This window comes from Diabrotica undecimpunctata, chromosome 6 (genome assembly GCF_040954645.1).
Source record: "Diabrotica undecimpunctata isolate CICGRU chromosome 6, icDiaUnde3, whole genome shotgun sequence".
Lineage (NCBI taxonomy): Eukaryota > Metazoa > Arthropoda > Insecta > Coleoptera > Chrysomelidae > Diabrotica > Diabrotica undecimpunctata.
Window position 1 is genome coordinate 98,076,129 of NC_092808.1, and position 14,247 is coordinate 98,090,375.

Below are 14,247 nucleotides of genomic sequence, written 5' to 3' on the forward strand. Positions count from 1 at the left end.
TTTTCGACAAAAACTCATATAATATTTTTAAAAGAGCTTGAAGAGACCTTTAAAAAGAGTGGTAGTAAAAGTCCTTTGCACTAACTGTACGTGAGATACAATCTAAAAAACGATGGGTTTCTCAAATTTTTGTAAAAAAAACGCAATAAAACTAACGTCATGTTCAATAGGATTGAAATAAATTGTTTTTCGTATAGAATTCACTTTATTTTAGTGTTTTTTGTATGATCCAAAAGTTTAGCCACTTTAGAATACCCAGTTTGTGAAAAAAGTATGATTACATTTTTTTTTTTGTAAATAATAAAAAAAAATCTTTTTTTTATAATAACTTCAAAACTATAAAAGATACGTAAAATATGACACAATACAAAAAAAATAGGTTTATTTTCAACAAAAATTTTCATTTTTTAATTTATTTGTAGCTTAAAAAATAACGGAGATATAGTTGGTTGAAGTTTCCTTTATAGCGCATGAACCACTGGTCTCCGACCTTTTGACCCTTCACCCTTTAAACATAAAGAACTTTAGAATGTTTCTATACTTATAGCCCGTTAAATTACCTGTAAAATCGTTTTTTTATGCATGTTGTAGCATCAAAATTAACCGATTTATTGTAAAATAACCAATAGTACTTTTTAGAATAAATTTTGGAGCATGGATATATTCATGAAAAAGTTTTCAATCAGAATATCCAAATTGTGCAAAACTCATACTTTTTGCTCATTGTTTGACTGGATGTGATTCAACATTAGCATTTTACAACAAAGGCAAGAAAAAATTCATCGATCTTTTGGAAAAGCGATCTGATTTAAGGGAAAAAGCTGATGTTTTCTCTAGCAGCTCTGCAGAGCTCGATGATATTTTAGAAGTTGGGAGGTACAGCACAATTTTATTATATGGACTTACCAAAGATACCCAGATAAGTAAAATGAGTAAGGTCAAAGATTTTTAAGCCTTGCTTCAACAAATGAGGTACGAATCTTTTATTAAAGCCACCACTAAAAATAGTACTGTTAAATTATCATCTCTTGTTCCGACTGTAAGTGCTCTGGATGAACATACCAAAAGGGTTTATTTACAAATCCAGATATGGTTGTAAAATAACAGCTTAAATATTTTGGATTGGGGTTGGTCTAAAAGTGGAGATTCTTTGGAACCAATTAAAATGCAAAGTTTACCAGCTCCAGAAGAACTGCTGAAAATGATTTTTTGCAATTGTACAAAAGGTTGCGGATCAGCGTGTGGCTGTCGGAGGCTGAGATTATTTTGCAATGCAACATGCGGAACATGCTGTGGTGACAATTGCCAAAATTGTCCTCCAGTAAACGAAGACCAATTGAACGGTGAAAATTATGATTCCGATGATGAATAGATATTCATTTATTTTATACCTCGTTTTATATAAATATTATTTATTTTTAGTTTTTTGGAAAATAAAAAAATTGTAATATATTATAAACTAATTTTTTTCTATTTATGTCCATGTCTAAGTTAAGGATTTAAGGATTGTATTTTCATTGAAAGGGGTGCTTTTAAGGGTTGAAAAAGTAGGCTCATTTTATAAGTAAAAAATTAATTTTTGGCTACAAACAATGCACTCTAGAAATGTTTCAAATCGTTAAAAATATTTTTTAATTCATTTTTGACAAAGGGGGTGCTTGTGAGGGTTAAAATGTTGAAATTATAATAAAATGTTATTTTATAAGCAAGAAATTAATTTTTATTTAATAAAATGCACTCAAGAAATGTTTCAGACCAATAAAAATATATTAAATTAATTTTTTAAAAAAGTGGTTGGTTGTGAGTGTTGAAATGTTGAAATTATAATAAAAAGTAATTATATATGCAAAAAATTATTTTTCGTTAAATAAAATGCACTCAAAAAATGTTTCAAACCGATAAAAATATTTTTTAATTCATTTTTGTCATAAGGGTGATTGTGAGGGTTGAAAATTTCCAATAAATAAAATATTATTGTATAGCTAGGGTACTAATTTTTATTTGTATTTAAATACATAATTGAAATGTCTCAAGCTGCTACGACTTTTTTTTTATCAGGTCGAAAAACAAAAGGAAACATTGGTTTCTCAGTAGACGAGTGTGTAGTTTTTTTTTTTTTTTTTTGTGGCATTGACTCTCGTCATTCAGCCAGTCTCGGAAGGTTATAATATATTTCTTAAAAAAGTATAGACAGATAAGTACAGATTATTTCTCTCAGACAAATGCACAGCGATATCCCTAAAACGAAATAGACGAATAATTAATAGAAGAACACGTCGAAGGAAAATACAAGGACACTCGCTTCTCGTCTAGGGGTCCGTCAAGACATTTATTTTAACAGACAAACAATACTGGACCACGGATAAGGTATTGTTACATATAGGATAAACAAAGGGTACAAGTCTAATCCTATACACGCTCATGAAAATTTTCATGAACGAGTACCAGATTTATAAAGCTATGCATGTGTCTGACAAAAATTCTATAATTAAATTATATATTGTTACAGAACCTATGGCTAACAAAGACTGTATATTATATGGAGCGTATGTATTGCATTTAGTTAATTTTGTATACAGGGAGTTTGAATGCTGAATAAATTTAGGACATTCAAAGAAGATGTGATCGAGGTCACCTAGCTTGCCGCAATGTTTGCAACTATCATCATCGATGACTTTAATTTTAAATAAATGGCATGGGTAGCATGCATGTCCAAAGCGTATTCGATTTATAGTAGTAATATATTTACGAGGAGCTTTGAAATTCTGAAACCAGGTTGTTTGAGGTAGAGTTGGTTGTAAAGAGGTATACCTTTTAGAGTTTGTAGAACAGTAATGTTTCCATTGCTCTTTCCATCTAAGTTACTGATTTTTTTTGAAAATCGTAGTAACATCTGATGTGTTAAGCATATATTTCAACGTAGAGCCAGTTGTTACACTCATTTTAGCCAAGTGATCTACATATTCATTGTGTTTGAGACCAATATGTGCTTTGACCCAAATAAATTTTATGTTGACTCCAGTCGATGATAAATGATACAATCGGTCTTTTATTTCAAATATGTAGGGGTTGCTAAATGTTGAGGGTAATTCAATGTTTTTTATGCTCTGCAAAACTGAAAGGCAATCTGACAGAATTAAGATATGTCTATTACAGGTGTTTTTAACATATTTTAGAGCTTCAAGTATAGCTATTGATTCCGCTGAAAAGATTGAAAATTCATATGGTAGTTTATACTTGAAATCTACGTTTGTAGCAGGTAAAAAGTATGCGCATCCCGTCCCTTCTGTTGTTTTTGATGCGTCCGTGTATATTACTGTGGCTTCCCTATAATCCTGCAATAGAGATATTAGAAGATTGCTACTCATAATGGTGTTCTCACTATAAGTGGGTATTATAACCTGAGTTCTGTGGAATAAAGAATAGTAGTCTAAGCTTCTGTCAACCGTGTCCAATTTCTTGAAAAAAATAGGATTATTCTGTAATGCCATGCATAAAGGCGGGGAAGGTTTTTTCTCCCAATATTTGTTTGTAAGATCTGACTCGTTAAGTTGACGGACGCTTGAAAATAACTGGGAGTTAGTTAATAGAATTTTAAGAAGGCTTTTTTCACTTAAAAAATTTCTTCTATTTTCCAGGGGTAGCTCAGCGGCTTCAACATATAAGGGTTGTATAGGGGTTGATCTCATAGCACCCAAACATATCCTCATAATAGAATTTTGAAACGTGTCGATTTTTCTTAAAAGGTTCTTAGAGGCGGAACCATAAAGAGTAGCACCGTAATCTAGAATAGATCGTATATATGCGCGATAAAACAACAAGGATGTTTCTACATCGCAACCCCACCACGTTTTAGTTGTCATTCTGAGGAAATTGCTGCCTTTGTTACATCTATCAAGCATGTACTCTATGTGTTGTCTCCAAGTTAACTTCTTATCCAAAATAAGGCCTAGATATTTGACATGATTTTAAAGCTTAAAACATTGATCGTTCAGAATGATATTTTCATTTGTAGGAATGTTGCGTCTTGTGAAAATAGATACTACTGATTTTTCTATAGATAAATTGAGACCATTCTCTAAGAACCATGAAAAAAGGGATTCACATACTTTGCTAAGGCTTTGTATACAGGTTTCATATTTTTTGTTTTCTGTATAGATGCAGAAATCGTCGGCATACTGTACGATTTTGAATGAACTGTTATTTATTTGGATGTTATGTATGTCAGAGCTGTATATATTGAATAAGATTGGAGATAAAACTGAGCCTTGTGGTATACCTTGATAATTATATCGCGGTCCAATTAACTTGTTATTATGATCTCTTACATAGATGATCCTCTTTGTGTAAAATCCAATTATTGTATCCACGAATGCGATTGGCATATGAAATAAATTAACCATTTTATTTCTTAAAGTTGACAAGCAAACTGATTCGTATCAGTTATATCCAAGAATAGTCCTGTTAAATAGTTGTTTCTGGTTAAGGTATTTTGTACATCTACCACAATGGTTGTTAGAGCATCTAGTGTTCCAAAGCTTCTTTTATAACCAAACTGATTTTCTGGTAGCAAATTATTTTTTTGTAACCACCAATCCAGTTTAAATTTTATGAGTCTCTCTAGAGTTTTAAAAACACAGGAAAGTAACGATATTGGTCTGTATGAATTTGCAATATTTGGATCTTTACCAGACTTTAGGATAGGAACCACAATGGCGTTTTTAAATGAATCAATAACGATGTTATTTTGAATGATCTCATTAAATACCTGTAACAGCAGATCTTTAGCGGCTCTTGGTAGGTTGATTAACATAGGGTATTTGATTTGATCAATCCCTGGGGAGGTATTATTGCAATTTTTGAGAGCGAAATCTAATTCAGATTTAGTGAAAGGATTCAACAAAAAGTGATTGGATTGGTGACTTTGTTCGGATTGGTTAGAGAAATATTGAACCCAGGGAGGAGAAACTTTATTAAAGAAGTCATCTAAAACTTCATTGCTGAAAGGTTTTATACTATTCTGCGGTTTTCGATTCATTTTGTTGGCCTGTGACCATATTTGCTTAGCAGAGGTATTTTTGTTTAAATTGGAGCACCATTTGATCCAACTGGATTTAGCTTTTTGCTTCAACTGCTTTTTTGTTCGAGCAGTAACTTCCTGACATTTTAAGTAGTTATCAAAACTCGATGAAAGTTTGTAAGCTTTTAAAGCCTTTTTTCTTTCATTAATTATAATATCACATTCAGGGTCCCACCATGGTGGTGGGGGACGATTTTTGAGTTTAAGAATTTTATATTGAGGGATAGATTTTGAAGCAGATTTATTAATACAATTAATAAGAAAATTATAATTTTCGTAAGTGTTTAAAGAGATACTATAGTTGACAAACATGTTTTCTATTAAGGATGTATAAAGTGACCAATTGGCTTTATTGATATTCCATTTGCTTTTTGGATAAATTGTTTCATGTGATGTGTGAGTTGTGAAAAGGTTCATGGTTATAGCAAAATGATTTGACCCTAAGGTATCTGAAGATACGGACCAGGAAACTTTACTGGCTAGATTAGCTGTACAGAGAGAAATGTCAATCATAGATTTCTGAGTACCATATTTGGAAAGATATGTGGGTTCCCCATTATTCAAAATAATAAGATCTAGGTCCTCGACACTGCTGACGATTTGATGACCTGCAGCATCATTGTGCAGTGAGCCCCATAAAGAGTTATGAGCATTCATATCCCCTCCAATTATACAAGGTGATGTAACTTGAGAGAAGATATTTTTCCAATCATCTTTAGAAGTATGGACTTTAGGAGGCCTATACACAGACAAGAAACTTAATTCTAAATTGTTAAATTTAACGGAGATGCCACAAACTAAAATTTTATCATTGAAATTTTTAGTAATATTCACTTGACAGAATGAGATAGAAGTTTTAATCAAAATTGCTACACCGGCATATCCATCGTATCTATCCTGGCGGATTATATTATAACCTTTAAATATATAGTTTTGATTTGGTTTGAACCATGTTTCACTTAACAACGCTATATCAATGTTTTCAGCTGTTAAAAAATGAACTAAACTATTTCTATTGGATGCAACGGACCTTCCGTTCCATTGTAAAATTCTCAGAGTTGTTTGTCCTTGGAAAACCTTATTTACTGAAGATGTCCTCCAACATCTGATTCTAACGAATAAGTAAAAAGTTGTATAATAAAATAAGTGAAAACATTCATATTTGTTTTTTTAATAGTGCATTTTGATCTTGGATTAATGTTTAAATAAGAAATACTGCCAGAAAAAAGTTCCATTTGAATTACATAATTTAGATAAATAATTTTGATTTTGATATATGCTAAGAATTTTATTTCAATGTTTTAGTACCCTCCAATACTGAAAATATTTTTTGATTTATGCTCTCATTATCTACAGATTTTAAATCCTCAAGTGTGTGAATATTTTTCAAAAAATTAATGACACACTCCGTCACTGCCTGAGCAATATCTTTATTATCACCTTCTGTGGGTTGAAAGGTAGATTCAGTGGTTTTACGAAAAGGTAGTGGCTTTACGTTTTTTGTTGTTATGGGTTAGTGCCATAGGTCTGCTACTATCCGAACGTTGAGAATTTGTAGGTTGTGGCTGCTGGAAAGCATGTTTATTACCAGAACTTTAAGGTAGTTTCGGGAAATCTGCCTCGTAGTTTGTTAAGGCAGAAAAGCGATTGTTCGTTGTTATTTCTGAATATGAAGATTGAAAAAGCTTTTTGGCTTCTAAAAAGGATACTTTCTGTTTTATCATCAAATTTTTAATACGTTTCTGTTCCTCGTAAATTGGGCATAGTTTGGAAATCGATGTATGCTGTGTACTCTTGCAATGTATACATGATTTATTAAATTCAGAACAGTTATGTTCTTCGGTTTTGACAGATCCACATAAAATACAATGTTCTTGGCTGCTTTTGCACTGTTTTGATATGTGTCCGAATCTCAAACATCTATAGCATTGTGTGACCCTGCCTATAAACTTTTCCACATTAAAATAAACAAAATTAACGGATATATGGCTGGGTAATATGTTTCCTTCAAAGCTGACTACAATGGTCTTCTTAGGTACATACTCAGCTTTACCATCTTTTTCAATTTTCCTGTGCATTTGTCTGATGTCTAGAACCCTTGAGTTTGAATTTATGTTTTGTTTTAAATAATCAACGTCGTAACTTGTGTCAACGTCTCGGATCAGACCCTTGACCTCTAAAAGGTGATTAGGTATGAAAGCTTTTAAGTTTAATTCTTTTAAATTTTTATTTGTGACCAACTTATTAGCTTCTGCTATTGAATTTAATATTACTTTAACGCGATTTCTACCTATTCCCTTAATTTCCTTAATGTTTTGTACTTTTAGATTTTTGCGTAAAATATGCCCTACAAACATAGGATGCAAACGACCCAAACTTTGCTGATTAGTTTTTTCAACATATACGCAATAATTATTTAACAAGTACTTATCTGGATTTATCGAGTCAAATAGTTTTGGTTCGTCCTCCTTAGCACCTATTGTTCCCGTTTCCATGACGGCAGCAGTACTTTCCATATTGGAAAAACTATCACTTTCACAAATAACTCCACTGTCACCATCTGGCGTCTTATTTTTTACGCTCCCCATGGCGGGGGCGAAGTTTTTAAAATCTAACTTATTTAAATTGTTTTGATAAATTTAGCAACACGAAAAAACAAGAACTTGAACACTAATTAATAACAAATCGGTAAGCCGGTTATTGTTGTTTGACTTCTCTCTTCGAAGGTTCAAACGATACTGGAGTGTGTAGTTGGTGAATTGACTTTTCTTTTTTTATTTGTTTGAGATTTCGTAATATTTAAATCAGTGAGTAAAAACAGAATGTTTTTTGTTTGAAACTTATTTAGATACCGAAATATTTTTACTATTTGTAGTTGTAGGCAAACTAGGAAAATCTTTTTCATATTCTGCTAAACATTCAAAGGAATTGTTACTTACAAAATTTGAAAAGGATTTTTCACAGTAATTACGTGCTTCTACAAAAGATATCTTATGTTCAGCCATTATATTTTTTATTTTTTTCTGTTTTTCATATTGTGGACATTTATTAGATATCGACAGATGGTTTCTACTTTTACAATGAATACAAAATGCAACTTCTCTATTACAATTATGAACTTTTTCTTTAATTTCACTACATTGAATACACCGTTCTTGTGTAGTTTTACACTGTTTGGATACATGTCCAAATCTAACACTGTCATTTATAACACTGAACGACTTTTCCAATATACTGTTCAACAGGACAAAATACCTTATTAAAAGAAACATAATTCGGCAGAACATTGCCTTTAAATGTGATAATTATTGTCTTTTTATCTATGAATTCAACTTTATTATCATTAACAACTTTACGTTTAGTTCTATATATATTAATAACTTTAGAAGATGACTCTATAGTATTTATTACATAATCTACGTCATACTGAGTATCTACGTCCCGTACTAAACCCTTGATTTCCAACAAATGATTAGGTATGTACGCCTTAAGATTTTCCAATTTTAATGCTTGATTATTTACTAAATTATTTGCTTCCAGTAAAGACTTTAACAAAACCTTGATGCGATTTCTACATATACTTTTAATTTCTAAAATATTTGTAAGTTTTAATTTTTTAATAATATCTGATGCAATCTACCTAAATTTTCAACATTTACTTTTTCAATATAAACCCAAATATTTTTAATATTATACTTATTTGAGCGTAAATTGAAGGTTAACTTTTTCGGTTCCATGACTACACTGTTGACCTTTTTTGTGGTCATGCTTTGATTATAAGCTATTTTCAAATGGTCCTCACTATTATCTACTAACATTTGCGTCAACGAGGATGTCCCTGCACTAGTGTCCCCCATTATGAGAAGAAAATAGAAGTTTACAACCATAAAACACTTAGATTGTTTAACTATACGTTCAAAATTAAAATCCTAATTATACATAAAAAGTGAATCACAATACTAATTAGAAAACAGACTCGTTTATTATGTTTTTTGCACTTAATTTTTAAATCAATACTGTTTAAAAATTATTAAAAACTATGATTTTTATCGGAGAACTTTTAAATTCAAATTTTCACTTTGAAAGTTATTTGACGTATGAAAATATATATTTCAAGACCAAAATAAGTTAAATAAAATGCACTCAAGAAATGTTTCAAACCGATAAAAATATTTTTTAATTCATTTTTCTCATAAGGGTGATTGTAAGGGTTGACAATTTCCAATAAATAAAATATTATTGTATAGCTAGGGTATTAATTTTTATTTGTATTTAAATACATAATTGAAATGTCTCAAGCTGCTACGACTTTTTTTTCATATTATTTGAACTATTATTTGGACTAGGTGAACTCAGTTCACCTAGTCCAAAAATGCTTCCTAAGGAAGCTGGAGCTCTTTGAAGATAACGTCTTGTAACTAGTTTTTTAAATACCTTCTATTTAGAAAAAGGAAAACTGGTACGATTATTTATAATCCAGACTTAAATCGATTCAATGAATTGCGAATTTCTAGTTCCGGTGATAGACATCCGTTTCGGTAGGTCAACGGTTATTTTAACGCATAACTTTTTTGTCTTTATCTTTTAAGCATTCATTCTGCAACATTATTAAATCTTTAGGTATTCTAGTACTAAAAGGTACTATTACTTTTAGTGGGTAGTATACGTCGTTTTCTAGAAATTTTTTTCAAAAAAGTTAAATCAATAGGTATCTTAAAAAATTTTATGAATTATCTTTTGTTTTAATAAATGCAGCATACAATTCGTATAAACAGTTTGGAAAAGAAAGCAAAATATCAAATAGAAACAGAATTTTATTTAAAGGGTTTTAAAAACAAACTATTTATTACGATGGAATGAAACTAACACAAAAAAACAAGTATCAAAAGTAGATGGTGACAAAAGATGCTCGATGTGATGACCATTATTCTCTATGTATAAATTTTTTTTTGGCTTAGAAAACGCAGTTTCTTGCACAAACTCCAAAGTTATATCTAAATTCGTTGAAAGCATCTTGTATTCATAGCCAGAGTTGTAAACAACGTGGAGATTGTCACCAACATACGAATTATGCACATTAAAAATTCCATTTTTTGAATATGTAGCTTTGTATGTATCTGAAAAAATCTTTATTTTGATTTTTCTAATTTTTTAACTATTTAGCGCAGAGGTTCTCAACTAGTGTGCCGCCGCACAGTGGTGTTCCCTGTAGGTGTGCTGCAAAATTTTACTGTCTTTATGACTAGTATTTACTTTTTTAATTCGGCGTGATAATAGCTTTTCGTCGCTTAAGATGCAAAAGTTCGTAACCGTGACTTTGGTCGAAATGGTGATTTATTAGCCATTAAGTTTATTGGTTATATACTTATGCGCCTGCAAAATATAGAAAGCCACAATTGCGTTGTTTCAGTGAATTTTAACGAAAACAAAAAACTCGCATCTCGTGTATTTTGCTGCAACATCTCGTAAACCACACAACCATCTAGTCTGTGTGGGATTTGAGGTATTGCAGTTCTAATTAAGCATACACATGGTACGCATGTCGCTTACAAGCTGTTGAATCGCATATTAGTATTACTTAACCTAAATGTTTCTAAAAGTTAAAATTATTTCTTAAGTACAGCAGTAATGAAAAACAAAGTTTGTGCAAATTAAAATAAACATGGATAATATTAATGTTTCTAATCGTGTTAAATTATTAGTGCAAGAATGTTTAAAAACAACAGGTGAGCTTACATATTGATTACGGTTATAATATCATGTATCCAAGACGTTTGTTATCAATTTAGTTAAGTTAAATTGTATTTTTGCTAGTGAAATTTTCTACAAATACCAGTATTTAGTTTTTTTTTTCAGACGAACCGTTCGGTTTCTAGTGCCGAAAGTTGAAAGAGTTGAAAATTGTAAATTTTTAGCAGTTTATGCAAAACCCACTTTTTACATTTCAATATTTAATTTTTATGGATTCTGTCATTTGATAAATGTCACCTGGTTTTCCACACAAGTAATTAAAAAGAAAAAAGGCAAAAATTATGCAAATTCAGTAGGTAGGTAGAACTCGTAACAAAATAAAACTTAAAATCTCGATACTTATGATCATATATATTATTATGATTATAAATTATAATATGCAAAATTTATATGAGCCGTTGTCTTTTGGAAGGCCCTGGCTGAGGTTCTTCGATAACGATGAGTCCTGGTTCTGCTTGTTCTGGAAAATAAAAGTTTAAAGTTAAGTCATTTATCAAGAAGAGATGAAGATTGCAAAATAGATTGTGAGATTAAACATACCATCCGCATCGTACTGAGGTTCTTCGATGGCATCGGGTCCTCCCCTTCACTATTCTCTAAATAATTGTAAATATCTTCCATTGCTCTTTTAACATGATCTGCAAATGGACCCTTTTTTTATACTTTTTTTGAGTTATTGGGCGATTGTACAGTTTTCTCATGCATAGACTATGATATCGACAGTCAGAAGCTACCAAGTCTGAGACAGGCAAAAGACATTTTACTATGGCTTTTCCATACTCATCACCACGTTTTTCTGCTCTTCTAATAACAGTTTCTTTGACTTATAGAACTCGAACCTGATACACCCTATTGCGATTGGCTTTCTTTTTTCTTTGCTGTTCCATAAACAAATTATCCCAAAAGTCCTCAAATCTGTCAGAAGATTGTAATATTTTAAAATATTTCAATTATACTCTGCCCTTATTGATTGCATTTTACAACTTCTTGCCTTTATTTCTTCTACGATTTCAGATTGGCTCCTGCCCCAAACTTCCTCTGTCTCCTTTATGTTTGAGAAGACAAACCTTCTTTTTAGTTTTAACTTCTTCTTCTTATTCTTCAGGTTGGCAATCATCATAGCTATTTTAATTTTTAAGTCAGTAGCTCTAAATAGTTGTTTTGAGCTGTATCCAAACCATACTCTCAGGTTCTTGAAGCCATGAAATTCGTCTTCATCTTTCCTTGCATTCTGAGTCGCAGGATGCCATACTTCTCGCTCCGCATCACATGTCCGAGATACTTCTCAGTACTTCATTGTTCGTGACTCTATCTACCCAGGAAACCCTCATAATTCTTGATCTTGAATAATCCATGATTCCACTTCATAGTATAGTACACTGTATACGTAACATTTTAATAGGCGTACTTTAAAAACTAATGTTAAATCTTTGCCACATAGGACCTTTTTCATTATCATAAAATTAGAACGTGCTTTTTCGATTCTGACTTTGATTTTTGCAGTGTAGTCAGTATTTTCTGTTATAAGGGTTCCTAGGTAAGTGTACTTTTTTACTCTTTCGATCTGCTGGCCCTTTACTATCAAGATTTCGTTAGTATTATGGTTGTTTTTACAAATTTTTATAAACTTCGTCTTGTTGATATTGAGCGAGCCCGTAATCCCTACTACACATTACTATTTTACTTATAAATCTTTCCAGGTCTTGTAAACTATCGTCTATTATTACTGTATCATCTGCATATCTGATGTTGTTAACTAAGACTCCATTTACTCTTATGCCGACTGTTTCATCTTCCAGAGTTTCTCGAATTACCTCTTCAGAATAAGCGTTAAATAATAGAGGTGATAGTATGCAGCCTTGCCTGACTCCTCTCTTTATTTCCATTTCTTCAGATGTCTCTTTTTCAATTCGTACTATTGCTCGCTGATTGTAATAAAGGTTTGTTATTAGCCTTAAATCCCTTTCATCTAGGTTTTTATTTTTTAGAATTTCCATGAGTCGATCATGTTTTACTTTATCAAACTCTTTATTGTAGTCTATAAAACAGACGCAAAGAGGACGGTTAACATCCAAACATCTCTGCGTCAGCACTTTGAAGGAGAATAGTGCCTCTCTGGTACCCATACCATTGCTGAACCCATATTGTGTGTCACTAATATCCAGCTTTAGTTTAGAGTGAATTCTGGCGTGGATAATTTTCAACAGAATTTTCAAGGTATGTGACATTAAGCTTATGGTTCGATAGTCACTGCACTCTTTGCACTAGTTTTAACTAGAGTTTGTCAACTTATTCCTGTGAGATAAGAATTTTGTGTTAACATTGTCAAATGTTTTTAGACAAAGTCAAAGTAATTTTAAAATAGTGCATTATAATAAAATATTTGTACCTGCTTCTGCAATTTCCTCCACTTCAATATTAAGCGGCTGACACAGTTCAACTGGATCAAAACTGTAATCAAAATAAATAGTTAGTCTTTATCATTCTACAAATAATTTTTGATAGTACATACTTTGGTTGACACTCTCCAATAAAAGTTGCCCTCTACTTTGGAGATTCATTATAGATTGTATTGGGAAAAAGCATGTACCAAAAAAATTTATAAAGTAACTCAGCTTTCTAATAAAACAATCTCTCTTACCAATTGGGGTAGCTGTTAATGAAGATGGCCCTTGTATTGGGCAGTCAAATTTATCTAAAAAAATAAGTAACTTAGCTTCTCTCTTTTTTATATTTTATACCTATTATACACGGCTGTAGTGCAAGAAATGAAAAACAATAAGTCCCCCGGAGGCGATGAAATAGTGGCAGATGCCTTGAAGGTGGCTGGAAAAAGATTATGGCAGGTCCTTGCCAAACTATTCACTAGATGTTTGCAGGAAGCAATAACACCAACCCAGTGGTATAACGCAGAAATTATCATACTTCATAAAAAAGGGGATGCTACCGACCTCAGGAATTACAGGCCCATAAGTCTACTTTCACATATTTATAAACTATTTACAAAAATAATTACGAAACGACTAGAAAATAAATTGGAATTTTATCAGCCCATAGAACAGGCGGGTTTTAGAAAAGGCTATGGAACAAACGATCACCTACTGGTAATAAAAAATCTTATAGAAAAATGCACTGAATATAATAAACCACTAGCTTTAATATTTGTCGACTATGAAAAGGCATTCGACACCGTAAATCAACAAAAAATGTTGGAAGCCTTGACAGAATGCCGAATTGACTATCGGTATATAAATATAATTAAACATATATACCAAAACGCAACAGCCAGTGTTAGAGTGGGTGATCGTCAAACCCAGAAATTCCCGATACAACGTGGAGTACGCCAGGGGGACACCATATCGCCGAAACTGTTCACTACGCTTTTGGAATATATATGTAAAAGGGCAAAACTGACC

The 14,247-nt window shown here is 31.8% G+C and overlaps 1 protein-coding gene and 1 long non-coding RNA gene across 2 annotated transcripts in view; one reads left to right on the forward strand and one right to left on the reverse strand.

The window, feature by feature from the left end:
- The window catches only part of LOC140443612 (annetocin receptor-like), a 720,544-nt gene that overhangs the window by 227,161 nt on the left and 479,136 nt on the right, over positions 1-14,247 (forward strand). The gene's annotated exons all lie outside the window — the stretch shown is intronic.
- On the reverse strand, positions 11,122-13,391 carry LOC140442734 (uncharacterized). The gene is made up of 3 exons (XR_011951128.1): positions 13,344-13,391; positions 13,221-13,282; positions 11,122-11,291 (listed from the first exon to the last, which is right to left on the reverse strand). It is a non-coding gene; the product is annotated as an uncharacterized lncRNA (long non-coding RNA).